The sequence below is a fragment of the Typopeltis vanoorti genome, chromosome 5, assembly GCF_054136105.1.
Source record: "Typopeltis vanoorti isolate ZY-2024b chromosome 5, IOZ_Tvanoo_1.0, whole genome shotgun sequence".
Classification (NCBI taxonomy): Eukaryota; Metazoa; Arthropoda; class Arachnida; order Uropygi; family Thelyphonidae; genus Typopeltis; species Typopeltis vanoorti.
The window spans coordinates 74,781,123-74,799,699 of record NC_143553.1 but is presented as its reverse complement, the minus strand read 5'-3'; the positions used below and the strand labels follow the sequence as shown (position 1 = coordinate 74,799,699).

General features: G+C 36.1%; 1 protein-coding gene across 1 annotated transcript in view; it reads left to right on the top strand.

Annotated features, from left to right (window-relative positions):
- The window catches only part of LOC150106543 (uncharacterized), a 68,794-nt gene that overhangs the window by 24,807 nt on the left and 25,410 nt on the right, over positions 1–18,577 (top strand). The gene's annotated exons all lie outside the window — the stretch shown is intronic.

Genomic DNA, 18,577 nt, shown 5'->3' with positions numbered 1-18,577 from the left:
CCACACCCTTACTCTGCTTCTAGGGATGATCTTGAGTTCTCCCTCCACCCAAAATAAACTGCAAATTCACATTATAAGATCCCCATACAGCCTGTGTCTATCTGTAATATTTTCCCCATCCATTTGTTTTTCAAACTTTGAAGACAATATTTCTTCAATATGCTCCTATAGAACAGTCCTCATAATTGTTCCATAGGCCTAATATCATGATGACTATCTTCTACTGGATCTTTTTGACCATCTCTTTATCTCCATTGAATACAGGTGACCATATCTTAGTCCAAATGTGACCTTATGTAAGCACTGTAAAGCAGGATAATAACTTCCTTATTCCTGCAAATTAGTATTTTCTTCAGAACACAGTTATCTGGTGTGATGACTTTAACCACCTTAGCAATGTGCACCTAAATTTTTAACTGTCTGTTATAACTCCCAGGTCCTAGCTTCATTGACTACTTTCAGAAATTTCCCATTAATATTTTATTCTCTACTCTGCTCTTTAGGTGGGAGATGTATTTATTTGCTCAGTGTGACCAGTGTGAGACAACCACCCTGCTTATTGGAGGCCTGAAGTGGCTTGAAAAAAGTTCCATGTTTGGTCTCTAGAGCAGGGCTCCTGGGCTATGTAGTAAAAAAAATTAATTACAAAAAATATATATATAAAATTGATAAAAATAGAAAAAAAAAATCCTCAGTCAACCCCACGGTACTAATGTACTAATATCCTTTTGTGTGTGTGGGGGGGGGGGGGGAAGCACATTAAAAAAAATCTCTGTCTTCAGTGTCTGCAATTATCCATAACCTTACACTTAGCAACAACGAATTTTGTATATTTGTTTTCTTCTATTTCCTCTATCACTCTATCTCTCTTTTCATTTTTTATCTTTTATACACAGAATTTACATGTTTCATTTTATATTATCCTTATGTTCATTGTCATTTGTTCATATAACCAATATCTGTTCAAGTCAGCCTGCAGAGATTCTTTAGCAGCTGTTTGTTGGTACGTTGAATGGTATGTCTACCAGTGTACTGTGCTGTGAGAATGTGCAAGAGAACTGGCAGCATCTCTCACAAAGTTGTTTAATCAAAGTCTCAGCTCTGGCAAGGTTCCAAAAGGGACTGGAAATAGGTTAAGACAGTTTTTACATAAAGGCTTCAAGACAAAAGAAGCAAATTACAGATCACTTAATATCTCAGGAGTGGTGGTTAAAGTATTGGGAAAGTTGTCATCATCATCAAATTCCTGCTATGTATCCTCAAGGGTGTACAGGATATGATAGTACTACATGAAAAATTTACATCATTACTAACTTCCTATATACAATTTTCCTCCAAATCAGTCTGTTACTTGTCAAGACCCCAACATTATCAGATCTTATCTTTCTATCATCTAAAGCACTTTGTAGCTGTATCAATCCACCTATAACTTTGTCTTCCTCTGGGTCATTTTCCTGCCAACCTGGCAGAGAACACTTGTTTTCTAATCTTTCCTTGCCCATTCTGTTTAAGAGACCATACCACCTGAGATTAGCTCTGTTAATGCATTCCTGGATGCTAACAATGTCAAGTTCTTTCCTAATATACTCGCTTTTAATATGATATTGGCATTGATCCCATCTGTTCAGGACTCTCATATCTGCGGGCTCTAGTGTTTGGTCAAATATTTTACTTCTGACCTAGCTCTCAGATCCATAAATTAAAACTGGTTTGAATACTGTCTTGTATACAACTAATTTAGTGTTTCGACTAATTTCTCTCTTATTCCATATAAATTTATTCAGTTGACTTCCTACCATACCTGCTTTGTTGATTCTGTTGTCTATTTCCATATTTAATTTACCATCTTCACTAAAAATCGTGTCTAAGTAGCTGAAATGTTTTACTTGTTAGACAGGTTTCCGTTCAAAACGCAGTTAACATTTTCAACGATTCTGAATATTTTCATTGTCTTTGTCTTTTTATTGCTGACCTTCATACCATATCTATTACAACAGTTATTCAATTTAGTCAGGGAATCTTGCAAACTTGTAGCAGATTTATTTAGAAGTATAACATCGTCCGTATAAAGCAAAGAGCTGACATTAACATCTCCAATTCTGATATCATGTTTAATACCACTTTCTTTCATAATGTGATCCATATAGATAATGAATAACAGAGGGAATAATGTACATCCTTGTCTAACCCCAGATTTAACATTAAACCATCTTCCTGTAGTTTCTTCAATTCTAACTGCTGACTTGCAACTCATATAAAGACTAAGTATTGCTTGATATAATGCCCCATTGACACCATATAACCATAACACCATGTAGTGTATTGAACAGCTTCTCTCTTGGCATCTTGTCATATGCTTTTTCCAGATTGACAAAACTTAAATATAGATCTTTGTTATATTCCACACTTTCTCACCTGTTTGTCGTAAAGTGAAGATCTGATCATGACAGTCTCTATTTGGCCCTGAATCCAGCATGTTCTTCACCAGACTTTTCCTCCACAATTCTTCTCAACCGTTTCTCAATTATACTTGCATAAATCTTGCCAGGAACACTCAGTAGGGAAATACCTCTGTAATTCTCACATTCTGTTTTATTTCCTTTTTTATATATGGGTACTATGAGAGCTCTACTCCAATCATCAGGAATTCGTCCCTCTATCCAGGTTTTCTGAACTATGCATTGCAACCACTGTAAGACTTTTATACCACCATACTTCAGCATTTCTAGATGAATATCATGTACTCCTGCTGCCTTTCCACATTTCAAGCCTATGATGGCTTTTTCTACTGCAAGTATGGATATGTATTCCTGACTGTATGCCTGTTAAGTGTTTTTTACCACTGTGCTATCACTGCTTGTTTCGTTTAGCAATTTTTCGAAGTAATTACTCCATACTTCAAGGATATCCTTTTCTCCTGTTTTCATGTCACCTTTATCATCTCTAATTACTTTTACAGCACTCTCTTTCCTCCATTTCTAAGCTTCTTCAACAACCTCCGGAATATCTTACCACCTGCTTGATATTTAATTTCTATATTCTTGCCAAAATCATCCCATGACTTTTGTTTAGCTTTCTTACATTTGTCTCTGTGTTCTCTAAGAGCACAAGCTGACTTATTTGCCAGAAACTTTTGATATGCTTTCTTCTTTTCTTTCACTGCCTCTTTAACTTCATGTGTCCACCATGGAGAGTTCTGATTTTTCTATCCTTGCAGGCAACCTCACCACATGCCTCTCTGGCTGAATCAATCAGTGTTTTCTTCAAGGCTTGCCACTGAATTTCCAAGGTTTGGTTGCTGTTCTGAAACTTTTTATTTTTTCTTCAATAATCTTTCTGTATTTTAGTCTATGGTTCACATCTGAGAGTGCTGCTCAACTTTTATTCGCTTTAAAAGTTTCTTACATATTATTCTTTTGAATATGAAATTCAATTTTATCCTGCTCAAGACTAAATAGTGATCACTTCCAATTTCAAATCCTCTGTACACTCTGGTGTCCTGCACCAGGGAGAAAACATGGCTATCAACAATAATATAGTCAATGAGACTTTTCTTATTCCTTGCCTCTTCTCTCCATGTGAATTTGTTCACATTTTTATGTTGGAACATGGTGTTAGTCATAACCAGTCCATGTCCTGATTAGAAATCCAACAGGTATTTGCCAGTATTGCTTTGCTATTTTCTCTAAATTTTCCCAAAATATGTTTGTATGTCTGACAATCGTTTCCTACTCTGCTATTTAGATCCCCAACAAATACCAACTTTTCCTTTTTCATTGTGTCAGTTGCTTTTTCTAAAGCCTCAAAAAATTCCTCCACTTCTACCTTATTAGAACCTTCTGTGGGACCAGAGACACAAACAAGTCTCATTGTCCAGTTTTCCATTCTCGTATTTACCCACATCACTCTACTTGAGACTGCCTGCCATTCAAGAAGATTAGCCTCGTATTTTGTGTTGAATACTATGGCTACTCTTTCTTTTCCTTGATTGTCATTGCCTGAATATAACATTTTGTATTTATTGCTCAAAAAGATCTCGCCAGTTTTTGTCTTTTTTGTTTCAGTCACCCCTATTATGTCGATCTGGTACTTATCTAATTCCTCAGCTAGCTCCATTTCTTTGCCATTCAGGCGTCTTATGTTAATAGTACTGATCTTGAACTCCGTTGATGTTGAGTTGGGGTAAGTTTTAGGATTTTTTCCAGTAGCTGATTATTTGTTGTTTACCCTGGTTCCCTGACAAAAACAATGGCGGAGGCCTTGTTCAACTGAGCAATGCCCCAGCTGGCATGAAATTCTCTCATGTTGCACCATGAATTGAAATTTTGGTTTAAGCCAATCAGAATAAAATTTGGTCGGCTAAACCCCAAATTGGCAGCCCATCCTCGTTCATTCAGTATCCAGGTAGATACCCAGCAGGGTGCACCATGAGAAGGTGAGGATTGGACATTAGGTCTGAAGCCCTGGTTGGTTCTCCACATTCTTTTAAAGGCTATGTGGAGGTCTCCTCTCAGTTATATAGCTTTGACCATTAAAGTTGTTTAAAAGTAAAACCCAGCAGTGGTTGGATGGGGATACGAATACTCTATGGTGAATAGCATGGTTTTGTATAATGTATATCCTGCTTTAGTAATTTACTAATGTTTTATAATAGTGGCACCAGAATTAGATAAGGGAAATAGCTAGATCATGATGCTACTGGACTTTGCAAAGGTATTTGACAGAATACCACATAGAAAACAATTACAAAAGTTGTATCAAATGAGAATAGATATGAAGCTGTTAGCATGGATGAGGGATGGAATAATAGACAAACAACAGACACTAGTACATATTTAAATGTAGGAGAATGAGAGTGACTAGTAGAGGCTCTCAGAATTCTGTACTAGCGCCACTACTCTTTAATTGTATATTAATAATATAGGATAAGATTTAAGGGGAGGGCAGAATATTCAGTTGTTTGCTGATGATGCAAAACGGGGGGTGGGCAATAATTGTTAAAAGGTGATTTAGGTATCCTGTAGGATGATTTAAATAAATTGGCATTGTTTGTAAAGGATAATGATTTTGAATTTAATGTTGCAAAATGTAAGATTATGCCAATGATAACTGACACTTGGTTTAAGAGGTCGTGATAATATAAATAGTTAAACCAGCTAGTTTTGCCACACATGCTACTGGCTTTGTCTAATGATTTTAGTTATGTAATTGTTTATGCTTACCCCTTATTTTATTTTATTGTTCTTCTTAACGCAGAAGAAGCCACTAGTATGTGTGGTGAACAGGGACATATATTCAGGGTGTGCTTGGTGTGCAGTGCACACCCTGATATTATATCCCTTGCACTGATATTATATTTTTTGCATTTATTCCTGTTAAAAACTCCCTTAATTGTTTCTTGGCTTCTCATGATTCCTAAAATTAAAGACAATATACTAATGCTTCATGAAAAGGACGCTTTTCGACACAAACATTGCATCACATTCATGTTAATAACCCAGGTATGCAGTCAAAAATATGGACACCTTTTGAGCCCCTTTGAACAGTCATACAGATGGTGCAAGGGTCAAATTCTTAGTGTTCCAGTGGTTTTAAACCACCTAGAAGGCAATGCAGGGTGTGCTGAGACAATAGCACCAGAAATCAGTAGCTGTGATTGGTTATTGTGTCAATCAATCCAATTGAACATTATCATTTGTCATGAGTTGCTGTTTTTGTTTTCTGAATTTTATTTGTTTTGCATGTATGATGTGTGAACTGATGTATTAGGACACAGATATAGACAAGCTTTTACTATCTCTAACTGGCTTATTGTTGGACATTGTTGACTTGGATTCTCCCTTGTAATGACATTATTTTTCATCTCTTTTCGCTCTTTTGAGACAATTTCTAGACTCATGGAACAGCCAAGTCCAGCTTGCCAGTTCCTTTGCACAATCCTTTAGTGTGTGTGTGTGTGTGTGTGTGTGTGTGTGTGTGTGTGTGTGTGTGTGTGTGTGTGTGTGTGTGTGTATTAAGACACACACACACAAATTAGTGAAATCTTACTAAATAAACAAGTACAGGATGTTATTTTCAGGCAATAATGATCAAGGAAAGAAAGGAGTAGTGATAGCATTCAATACCAAACATTAAGATAAACTTCTTGATTGGAAGGCAGTTTCAAGTAGAGTTATGTGGGCAAACTTCAAAATGGAAAGATGGACAATGAAACTTACTTGTGCCTATGGTCCCACAGAAGGTTCTTTTACGGAAGAAGTGGAGGAATTTTTTGAGTCATTAGAATGGACAGTTGACATAAAGAAAATGGAACAAGGGGTCCTTGTTGGGGATTTAAACAGCAGAGTAGGAAATGAATCCCACCAGGCATACAGGAACATTTTGGGAAAATTTAGAGAAAATGGCAAAGCTATTAATAATGGTAAGTATTTACTGGGCTTCTGCTCAGTAAATACTTGCCACAGACTAGTCATTTCTAACACCATGTTTCACCATAAAGTTGTGTGCCAGTTCACATGGAGAGAAGATACAAGAAACATGAAAAGCCGAATTGATATCAACATGCTCGGTCAGGATACAAGAGTGTACAGAGGATTTTAAATTGGAAGTGACCATTACATAGTCCTAAACCGGATAAAAATAGATATCACATTGAAAAGAACAGTATGTAAGAAAGTTTTAAAAAGAATTAAAGTTGAGCAGCTTTTACAAGTAAATTGTAGACTCGACTATACAAACATTATTGAAGGAAATAATGAAACAAATCGAAAACAAGAACCAAACCTTGGAATCTCAGTGGCAAAGTCTGAAGAAGACATTGATTCAGCTAGAGAAGTATGTGGAGAAGTTGTCTGCAAGGATAGAAAAATAAGAACACCATAGTGGACACTTGTTAAAGAAGCAGTTCTAGAAAAGAAGAAAGCATGCCAAAAGTTTCTATCAAATAAGTCAGCAGACATCCTAAAAGAATGCAGTGAAAAATGTAAGAGCTAAGCTACTTGTAGACGTAGCTTAGCTCTTGCAACCAAGCAGTGATAGAACAATACTAGAAAATTTTCAAGAGGAATGCAAAGAGGAGTACATATCAATACTTGATATGTACTCCTCTTTAGGTAGAAAAAGCTGTCAAAAACTTGAAATGTGGAAAGGCAGCTGGAGTAGATGATATTTGACCAGAAATGCTTAAATATGGAGGTATAAAAGTTTTATACCTCCATATAAAACTTTTATACCTTTTAAATAATCCAAGCCCTCTTCATTATTCAGAGGGCCTGGTCAGAAGATCAAATTCCTGATGATAGGAGTAGAGCTCTTGTAGTACCCATCTATAAAAAAGGAAATGAAACTGAATCTGAAAATTACAGAGGAATTTCTCTACTAATTATTCCAGGTAAGATTTATGCAAGCATACTTGAAAACAGGTTGAGAAAGATTGTGGAAGAGAAACTTGGAGAAGAACAAGCTAGGTTCAGGGCATATAGAGGTTGTCAAGGCGAGATCATATTTTCACTTTAAGACAGATATTTGAAAAATCTTGAGAATATGACAAGAATCTGTACTTCAGTTTTGTAGATCTGGAAATGGCATACAACAAGGTGCCCAGAGGAAAGCTTTTCAAACTATGTCAATTATATGGGTTGAATGGAACAGTCAACAGAGCAATACACAGTCTGTATTCAAGTTGAAGGAAATACAGGAAGATAGTTTAATGTAAAGTAAGACAAGGGATAAGACAAGGATGCACATTATCTCCACTCTTATTCATCATCTATATGGATCATATTATGAAAGAAAGTGGCATTAGGCCTGATAAAAGAATAGGGAATGTCAAAGCTCTTTGCTTTATGCAGATGATGTAGTGCAAGTCTCCAGGATTCTCTAACTAAATTGAATAACAGATGTAACAAATATGGCATGAAAATTAGCAATAAAAAATCAAAAGACAAACGTATCACAAATATTGCCTCCTCTGCATCTAGGTTTTCTCTTTTTCTCAAGCCATTACTTGAACTCCAAACAGCTTCTAACCCAATACAAATCACAATCGTCCAGACCATTGAATACTGCTCTCTCTCTCTCTCATCTGGGGTGGTGCTCTTTAAAAATACCAGATTCTATACAGAAGAGGACAATTAGATTGATGACTATTCTCTCACTAATGCACTCCACTGATTTTCACACAGGTGTTCAGTTTCTGCAGCCTGCATCTTCTATAAATACTTTTCTGGCCACTGTTCATCACAATTGGCATCAATAATTCTCCACACGCTCTTGTAAATCTATCCAAATGCATACATCAGCAATCAATATCCTTTCACAGTTCAACTCCAAACCCATAGAGCAAATTTCTTCTGCTCTTTATTGTTGCACTCTGGAACAATCTACCACCATGTGTTTCCTAAGAAATACAATCCATGGCTTTTCAAATCAAGTGTGGACAAGTTCCTTATTGTTCCTCCACAGTACTAGTGTATTATAGGTTGACCAACCTCTCATGAATGGATTCTCCATTTAAAAAAAAAAAAAAAGTGCCACTTTCATTCTGCTATTGTCACATTTTTCATGTTATTGTCGACCATTTCTTTCACAAGATTGTTTGCGTAGTTTTTCCTAATATAATGCAAGCTCAATACATAATAAAAAGAAATTAAATGAATGTAATATGATTGCAAAAATATTATTTTTCCAGTTTTTATATTAATGGAAACTAAAGTTGAAAATTATGGGAATTCTAAATAATTGATCTTTAACTGCTGTATGTCATTTTCAAAAATCAAAAACAACCAATCATGTTAAAAGCAAAATTTTTTAATCAGGTATTTCAAAAATTACACTTACTTGTAAATACTTGGAACTTCTTATGCATTCTTAATTCTTATACTCTCTCTCTCTTTCTCTCTCTCGTCATCTGCTTTTGTGATGCATTAATTTGATGGATAGTTTTTTTTATTTCAGGATCAGAAATGCTCTGATTTGGATATAAAATATTGTCTTTTGTTCAGATAGAGAAGAGTATTTTTGGATATTCCTTTTCTATGAAATAGAAGTGAGTAAATCAAGAAGTGATAAAAGTTTAGAATTGAACATGCATTGGCATTTCTTCATTTCATTAATGTCTAATCTTAGTCCAATTTTTTTTTTTTTTACAAGGAAGCTGAACTTTTTTGCTTGTACTGCTCTGGTAAGCACGCCATTATGTAGGAAGTTAATAAGCTGTACATTTTATTTCCACAGACAATCACAAACATCCATGCCCACCCGGGATTCGAACCAGCAGCCACTTGACTGGAGAGCGGATATGTTAACCACTCGACCAGCCAGGCTGGCTGGCCGAGTGGTTATGAACTATTCTAATTGAAAGGTTCACAAATAAAATTGTTGATAATGATTGTTAAGAAAATTAGAAAGGTTGAATAAAAATTGAATTTCCTCACTAGGAAGGAGTACATATTATGTCTTTATGAATTTTTCTTTTCCATTTCACTGCAGTCTAATCATGCTATAGAGATGAAACTTAGAAGGTTATTGATGCCATTCAGGGAAATAGTGCTCTGAAATGTATGCATTAAAATTAATTTGTATATACATGTATTTATATGGGAAGTAGAGAATCCTTATTGTTGTTCAAACAAGTTATATATTTTAGGGACAGACAGACAGAGAGAGAGCTTTATTAGAACAGATTCATGTATCAGAAGAAAATAATACTCGAAGTAAGGTTGAAGGTTTCAGATTTTGGCTATAAATAAAATTAAAAAAAAAAGTAACTTTCAGATGTGTTTAAGTGGGTTCAAGATGCTCTAATAATCTCAATTCATGACTTATCAGAATAGCTTCAAACTTTGTACTTGGATTCTTTATTATTATTTTTTTTCCCAATAACACAAAATTTTGTATTTAAACAAAATTGTTTATGTACATAAAGTTCTCTAGAAGTTGAAAGCTTAAGTATATTATTACTTACATGTACAATAATATGTCATTTATTATAAGCAATAAACCATTATTTGGGATGATTTATTATAAGGATGATAGTTACAAGGGATGCTTAAGGGTCAAAGCTATGTAACTGAGAGGAGACCTCCACATAGCTGTCAAAGGAATGCAGAGAACTGACCAGGGCTTCTGAACAAATGTCCAATCCTCATCTTCTCGTGGTGCACCCTGTTAGATATCTACCTAGATACTGAGTGGACGAGGATGGGCTGGCAATTTGGGATTTAGCCACAAAATTGTATTCTTATTGGTTTAAACAAAAAATTTCAAATCATGGTACAACCATGATAGAATTTCATGCCATCTGGGGCATTGCCGTTAAACAAAGCCCCCCCCCCCCCCGTTGTTTTTGCCAGGGAACCAGGGTAAACAGCAAATAATCAGCTACTGGAACAAATTCTAAAACTTACACCACCAACGCAACATTACCAGAGTTCAAGATTGGTACTATTAACATAAGAAGCCTTAATGGCAAAGAAATAGAGCTAGCTGAGAAATTAGATAAGTACCACATCGACATAATAGGGGTGACTGAAACAAACAAACAAACAAAAAGACAAAACCTGGCGAGATCTTTTTGAGCAATAAATACAAAATGTTATATTCAGGCAATGACAATCAAGGAAAAGAAGGAGTAGCCATAGTATTCAACACAAAATACGAGGCTAATCTTCTTGAATGGCAGGCAGTTTCAAGTAGAGTGATGTGGGCAAATATGAGAATGGGGAACTGGACAATGAGACTTGTTTGTGCCTATGGTCCCACAGAAGGTTCTAATAAGGTAGAAGTGGGGGAATGTTTTGAGGAAAAGCAAAAGATCAAATAGAAAAAGCAACTGACACAATGAAAAAGGAAAAGTTGGTCCTTGTTGGGGATCTAAATAGCAGAGTAGGAAATGATTGTCAGACACAAAAATATTTTTGGAAAATTTGGAGAAAAGAGCAAAGCAATACTGACAAATACCTATTGGATTTCTGCTCAGGACATGGACTAGTTATTACTAACACCATGTTCCATCATAAAATTGTGCACAAATTCACATGGAGAGAACAGGCAAGGAATAAGAAAAGTCTCATTGACTATGTTATTGTTGTAGTGATGTTTTCTCCCTGGTGCAGGACACCAGAGTGTACAGAGGATTTGAATTTGGAAGTGATCACTATTTAGTCTTGAGGAGGATAAAATTGAATTTCATATTGAAAAGAATAACATGTAAGAAAGTTTTAAAGCGAATAAAAGTTGAGCAGCTCTCAGATGTGAGCTGTAGACTAAAATACACAAAAATTATTAAATTAAAAATGAAAGAGTTTGAGAACAAGAACCAAATCTTGGAGATTCAGTGGCAAGCCTTGAAGAAAACACTGATTGATTCAGCCAGAGAGGCATGTGGTGAGGTTGCCTGCAAGGATAGAAAAATCAGAACTCTCCATGGTGGACACATGAAGTTAAAGAGGCAGTGAAGGAAAAGAAGAAAGCATATCAAAAGTTCCTGGCATATAAGTCAGCTTGTGCTCTTAGAGAATACAGAAACAAATGTAAGAAAGCTAAACACTGTGTAAAAGTGGCTAAACAAAAATCATGGGAGAACTTTGGAAAATAGAAAATAAATATCAAGAAGGTGGCAAGATATTCTGGAAATTGTTGAGGAAGCTCTGAAATGAGGAAAGAGTGCTTTAAAAGGAATTAGAAATGATAAAGGTGACTTGAAAACAGGAGAAAAAGATATCCTTGAAGTATGGAGTAATTATTTTGAAAAACTGCTAAATGAAACAAGCAGTGATGACAGAACAGTGATAAAAAAACACTGACCAGGCATGCAATCAGGAATACATATCCATACTTGAAGTAGAAAAAGCCATCAAAAGTCTGAAATGTGGACAGGCAGCTGGAGTATATGATATTCAACCAGAAATGCTAAAGTATGGTGGTATAAAAGTCTTACAGTGGCTGCACTGCATAGTTCAGAAGGTCTGGACAGAGGAATGAATTCCTGATGATTGGAGCAGAGCTCTAATAGTACCCATATATAAGAAAGGAAATAAAACTGAATGTGAGAATTACAGGGGTATATCCCTACTGAGTGTTCCAGGCAAGATTTATGCTAGTATACTTGAGTAACAGTTGAGAAGAATTGTGGAAGAAAAGCTTGGTGAAGAACAAGCTGGATTCAGGCCAAATAGAGGCTGTCACCATCAGATTTTCACTTTACGACAGATAGTTGAGAAATCATGGGAATATAACAAAGATCTGTATTTAAGTTTTGTAGATCTGGAAAAGGCATATGACAAGGTGCCAAGAGAGACGCTAACTCTTTTGACACCATATACAGTAATATGGTGTCAATGGAGCATTATATCAAGCAATACTTAGTCTTTATTTGAGTTGTAAGTCAGCAGTTAGAATTGAAGGAAGTACAGGAAGGTGGTTTAATGTTAAATCTGGTGTCAGACAAGGATGTCTATTATCCCCTCTCTTATTAATTATCTATATGGATTACATTATGAAGGAAAGTGGTATTAAACATGATATTAAATTGGAGGTGTTAATCTCATCTCTTTGCTTTATGCGGATGATGTTATACTTCTAAATAAATCCACTACGAGTCTGCAAGATTCCCTGACTAATTGAATAACTGTTGTAATAGATATGGTGAGAAGGTCAGCGTTAAAAAGACAAAGACAATGAAAATAGGCAGAAGCATTGAAACTATTAACTGCATTGTGAATGGAGAACTTATTATATTGCCAGATTAGGGACATTAAATGTAGAACAAGTAAAACATTTCAGCTACTTAGGCACGATTTTTAGTGAACATGGCAAGTTAAATATGGAAATAGACAACACAATCGACAAAGCTGGTATGGTAGGAAGTCAACTGAATAAATTTATATGGAATAAGAGAGAAATTAGCGAAAACACTAAATTAGCTGTATACAAGACAGTGTTTAAACCAATTTTAACTTGTGGATCTGAGAGCTGGGTTAGAAGTAAAACACTTGGCCAAAGGCTATGGTCACTTAAGCAGAATTGGAGTGGAAAGATTAGCAAAACAAGTTTTTCTGCCAGGTTGGCAAGAAAAAGACCCAGAGGAAGACCAAGATATAGGTGGATTGGTACAATAAAATGTGCCTTAGATGACAGAAATATAAGACCTGATAATATTGGAGTCTTTATAGGTAACAGACTGATTTGGAGGAAAATTGTAGATAGGAAGTTAGTAATGATGTAAATTTTTCATGTATCACTATCATATCCTGTGCACCCCTTGAGGGCATATATCAGGAATTTGATGATGATAGTTACAAAGAAGACTTCTTTTTAGTAATTTACTGACTTTGAATTCCTGTTAGGGATCTGGTTCAAACTACCTGCAAATCGTTGTCGACAAATCTTCCAGCGATAAGCTTCCAGCATATGAGTATTAAATTATTATTCTTATTATTATTCAGTTTCCATGGAGTCAAAAGACTCATCGTGGGAGGTCCTTCCTAAGAAACACAAAGTCCATCAAGACTCATCACAATAGGTCCCTTCTAGGAAGCACAGAGTATCATACCACTCCTTAAACTCATTGACTGTTCTTGCTCTCACCACTCCATCAGGTAATGCATTCCATGGTTCTACCACTCCTCCCTCCATGCAAAGAAACCACTCCTCACCCTCTTGCTCACAGTTCCTTCCATAACTTCCAGGGATGGCGCCTTGTCATCACTCCTTCCTGCTGTTGAACCAAGCAAAAGAACTCCCCAGTGTCAACCCTGTAATCACCTCTCAACAGTTTAAAAGTCTCAATATCTTCTTCTATCCACCAAACTCTGCAGTCCACATTCCCTCAGCCGATCCTCATAATTAATATTGTACAGTCCTGAGACCATCTTTGTTATCTGCCTTTGTACCCTTTCCACAGTTAATTTATTTCCTTCAAATCCTAGGGATCAAATCTGAGAATAATAGTCTAAGTGTGATCTGATCAGGGTCTTATACAATGAATTGATTGATAACTCTTTTATCTCTGTAGGTCAGCGTCTTTCTCATTATTGCAGCAATCCTCTGTGTTACCTTCTACACCTTTACAATATGTCCCCTGAATTTCAGGTTTCTATTGATCATCAACCCCAGATCTCTTATCCCCCCCTACTTCCTCCAGTACAGCCCCTCTAATACAGTATGCAGTGTCCCATCGATATGTCCCAAACCTCAAGTCCTTATATTTTGCTGCATTAAACCGACATCCCCAGTCATTTGCCCATCTGTCTAGCTTATTCAAATCCTCTTACAGGGCTACCACATCTGCACTATTATTAATAACCCTTCCCAGGTTCACATCATCCGCAAACAACCGAATATCCCTCTGCAATCCACTCACAATATCATTGATATAAAGGTTAAACAATATAGGTCCCGGTACTGAGTCCTGTGGGACCCCCACTTGTAACCCTCTGCCTCCTTGAAACTGCTCCAGCATACACAATTCTCTGATACCTATCGGACAGCCAATCCTGAATCCAGTTGACCAACCTGACATCCAAACCCATGTGCTGCAACTTAAATATCAGTTTATCATGTGGCACCCTGTCAGATGCCTTCGCTAAGTCCAAGAAAATGGCAGTATATGCTTTTCCCTCATCTATCTGCTCTTGTAACTTTATTATAAAAGGCTAGCATATTACTAAAACAAGAGTGCCCCTTAACAAATCCATGTTGACTCTCACTGATAACATTACCCTCATCTGCCCAATGCTGTATAATGGTCCCTCATTACTTTCTCCAATATCTTACTAACTACTGATGACACACAAACTGGCCTATAATTAGACACTTCCAGTCTGCTACCACCTTTATGTAATGGCACTATCTTACCTTCCTTCCATTCCCTGGGCACCTTTCCTGTAGCCAGACTTTCATTGAGAAGTCAGGTCAAAGGAGCTGTCATTTCTTTAGCTCATTCTCTCAAAACTCGTGGTGAAATACCATCCAGTCCCACGGCTTTACTGACATCCAGAGTACTCAGTATTTGGAACACACTCTCCTCCTGCACCTCTAAACCTCGAACCTGCCCTATCCCTCTAGTATTAAAATTTACTCCTCCAGGATGAAATACTCCAGTAAAGTGTTCATTGAACAATTTCACTATGTCCTCTGGATCAGTCACTCTATTCCCATTTTTATCCCACAATGTCATTCTTCCACAATCATTTCTCTTCCTACTGGCCACATAGCTAAAAAATTCCCTAGGATTTTCTTTGGATCTTAGGGCCAATCTCTTCTCATATTCCAGTTTTGCCTTCCTTACCATACCAGTCGCTCTCCTGGCCTGTGTCTTATATTCTTCATGCATCTGCTCTTTACCTGTCTCCTTGTATCTCTTCCATATCTTCTTCTTCACTTGCAGTTCCTGTTTAATATTGTTTATCATCCACTTTACTCTAAATTGTGTCCTCTTCTTCACTTGTGGATTACAGTTTGCTGTTGCTGCTAACAAATATTTCTTCACAATTTCCCAAGCGCTAATGATATCCCGACCTTCCAATTCCTCTCTCCATGAAACTTCCCCAAGTTGATGTCTAAGACTATTATAATCACCTGCCTTATAATTCCACATATACGTTCCCATCTCTTTGATACTCCTGCATGTCTATTCATCTTTCAACTCAAAACCACACGGTCACTCTCTCCAACTGGTGGGAGAGATGTCATCTCAGTTATTATCAACTCTTCTGATGCTATGACCAAATCCAAAACTTGTGAATCTCTTGATCCCTCTATTACATGTTGCCGAAGACATTTGTCCCTCAAGAATTCAAGAAATTTCATTCCCTTATTTCTGCATGCATCATCTTCTCCTCAATTTATACTGCTGTAGTTAAAATCTCCCATAACAATCATTCTTCTTGCACTTGCCATGTAGGTAAAGCATCATCGAGTGGTGTGTGTGTGTGTGTGTGTGTGTGTGTGTGTGTGTGTGTGTGTGTTACAAAACTAACAGTTATATTTGCTTTCTGTCATTATAATAACCATAATGAATACCACTGATTGTTATGTCAGAAGTTATTGGTACAACATAAGATATTTGATATAACAATGGATTAAGTAATATATAGTCTTGCTTCCCAAAAAGAGGCCTCAAAAAATCTGCTGGTGAATGTAAAATTGACAGACATGATACCTTATGGACTTAATTGTGTTGGCAGCTTTTTCTTAACATCTGAAATCTCAAAATGACTGATTCCTGAGGGATTATAAAATATGAATAAGGGAGTTATGGAATTAAGTGAAACATATTAATTGTATTCAAAATTGTCTCAATAAGTTTGATAATGCTCAACACTGTTTTAAACTTATATATAGCTTTTGGTTCTTATTAATACTAATTAAGAATAAGTTGTTCGTTTATAATATATCAATATGTAGACTTTGATATTGCTAAAAAGGGTTGTATTTTGAATTTGTGAAAGTAACAAATGTATCTATAAATCTATAAAAGTGAAACCAATCATGAAATTTGGGAAGCACTGCACCTTAGTAATAGTCAAATCATCATCATCAAATTCCTGACATGTACCTCAAGGGGTGTACAGGATATGATAGTACTACATAAAAAAAGTTACATCATTACTAACTTCCTATCTACAATTTTCCTCCAAATCAATATGTTACCTATCAAGACTCGGACATTGTTAGATCTGATATTTCTGTCTTCTAAGGCACTTTTTACCATATCAATCCACCTATATCTTGGTCCTCCTTTGGACCTTTTTCCTGCCAACTTGTTTTGCTTATCTTTCCTCTCCCATTCTGTTTAAGTGACCATACCACCAGAGGTTGGCTCTGCTGACACATTCCTGGATGCTAACAATATCAAGTTATTTTTTAATTTCCTCGTTTTTAATATGATATTGCCATTGATGCCACCTGTTCATGCCCCAAATCTTTCTCAGGATTCTCGTATCTGCGGTCTATAGTCTTTGGTCAAGTGTTTTACTTCTAACCCCATCTCTCAGATCCATAAGTTACAGTTGGTATGAACACTGTCTTGTATACAGCTAACTTAGTGTTTTGACTAATTTCTCTCTTATTCCATATAAATTTATCCAGTTGACTTCACACCATACCAGCTTTGTTGATTCTGTTGTCTATTTCCATATTTAATTTACCGTCTTCACTAAAAATCGTACCTAAGTAGCTGAAATATTTTATTTGTTCTGTAGGTTCTCCATTCATGATGCAGTTGATATTTTCAGTGCTTCTGCCTATTTTCATTGTCTTTGTCTTGTTATTGCTGACCTTCATACCATATCTATTACAACAGTTATTCAGTTTAATCAGGGAATCTTGCATGCTTGTAACAGATTTATTTAGAAGTACAGCATCAACTGCATAAAGCAGAGCTGAGATTAACATCTTGAATTTTGATATCAGGTTTAATATCAATTTCCTTCATAATGTGATCCATATAGATAATGAATATCCTTATGTGACACCAGATTTAACATCAAGCCATCTTCCTGTACTTCCTGCAATTCTAACGGCTGACTTACAATTCAAATAAAGACTAAGTATTGCTTGATATAATGCCCCATTAACACCACACAACTGTAGGATTTTGAATAGCTTGTTTCTTTGCACCTCATCATAAGCCTTTTCCATATCTACAAAATGTAAATACAGATCTTTGTTATATTCCCATGATTTCTCAACTATTTGTCATAAAGTGAAAATCTGATGCTAACAGCTTCTGTCTTCTAAATCTTACCAGGAAGACTCAGTAGAGAAATGCCTCTGTAATTCTCACATTCAGTTTTATTTCTCTTTTTATATATGGGTATTATGAGAACTCTACTCCAAACATCTGGAATTCATCCCTCTGTCCAGGCCTTCTTAACTATGCAGTGCAGCCTTTGTAAGACTTTTATACCTCTGGACTTTAGCATTTCTGGTTGAATATCATCTACTCCAGCTGCCTTTCCATATTTCAGAAAGGTAGCTGGAGTAGATGATAGGCTTTTGATGGCTTTTTCTACTTCAAGTATGGATATGTATTCCTGATTGCATGCCTGATCAGTGTGTTTTGCCACTGTGCTGTTGTTGTTACTTATTGTTTAATTTAGCAATTTTTCTAAGTAATTACTCTATACTTCAAGGATATCTTTTTCTCCCATTTTCATGTCACCTTTATCATCTCTAATTCTTACCAAAGTCTTCCCATGAGTTTTGTTTAGCTAGCTTTACACAGTGTTTAGCTTTCTTACTCTTGTCTCTATATTCTCTAAGAGCACAGTCTGACTTATTTGCCAGGAACTTTCAACATGCTTTCTTCTTTTCCTTCACTGTCTCTTTAACTTCCTATGCCCACCAGGGAGTTCTGATTTTTCCGAAAATATTTTTGTATGTCTGACAATCATTTCCTACTCTGCTATTTAGATCCCCAACAAGGACCAACTTTTCTTTTTTCATTGTGTTAAATCATTTGTTTTGAAAATATCTGTTAATACAGAAAGTGTAACTTGATCATTGATCTATGAATAACTTTTTTTGTTGACTTTGGTTTAATATTATAGTGAAAGACCATGTAGTATTGCTT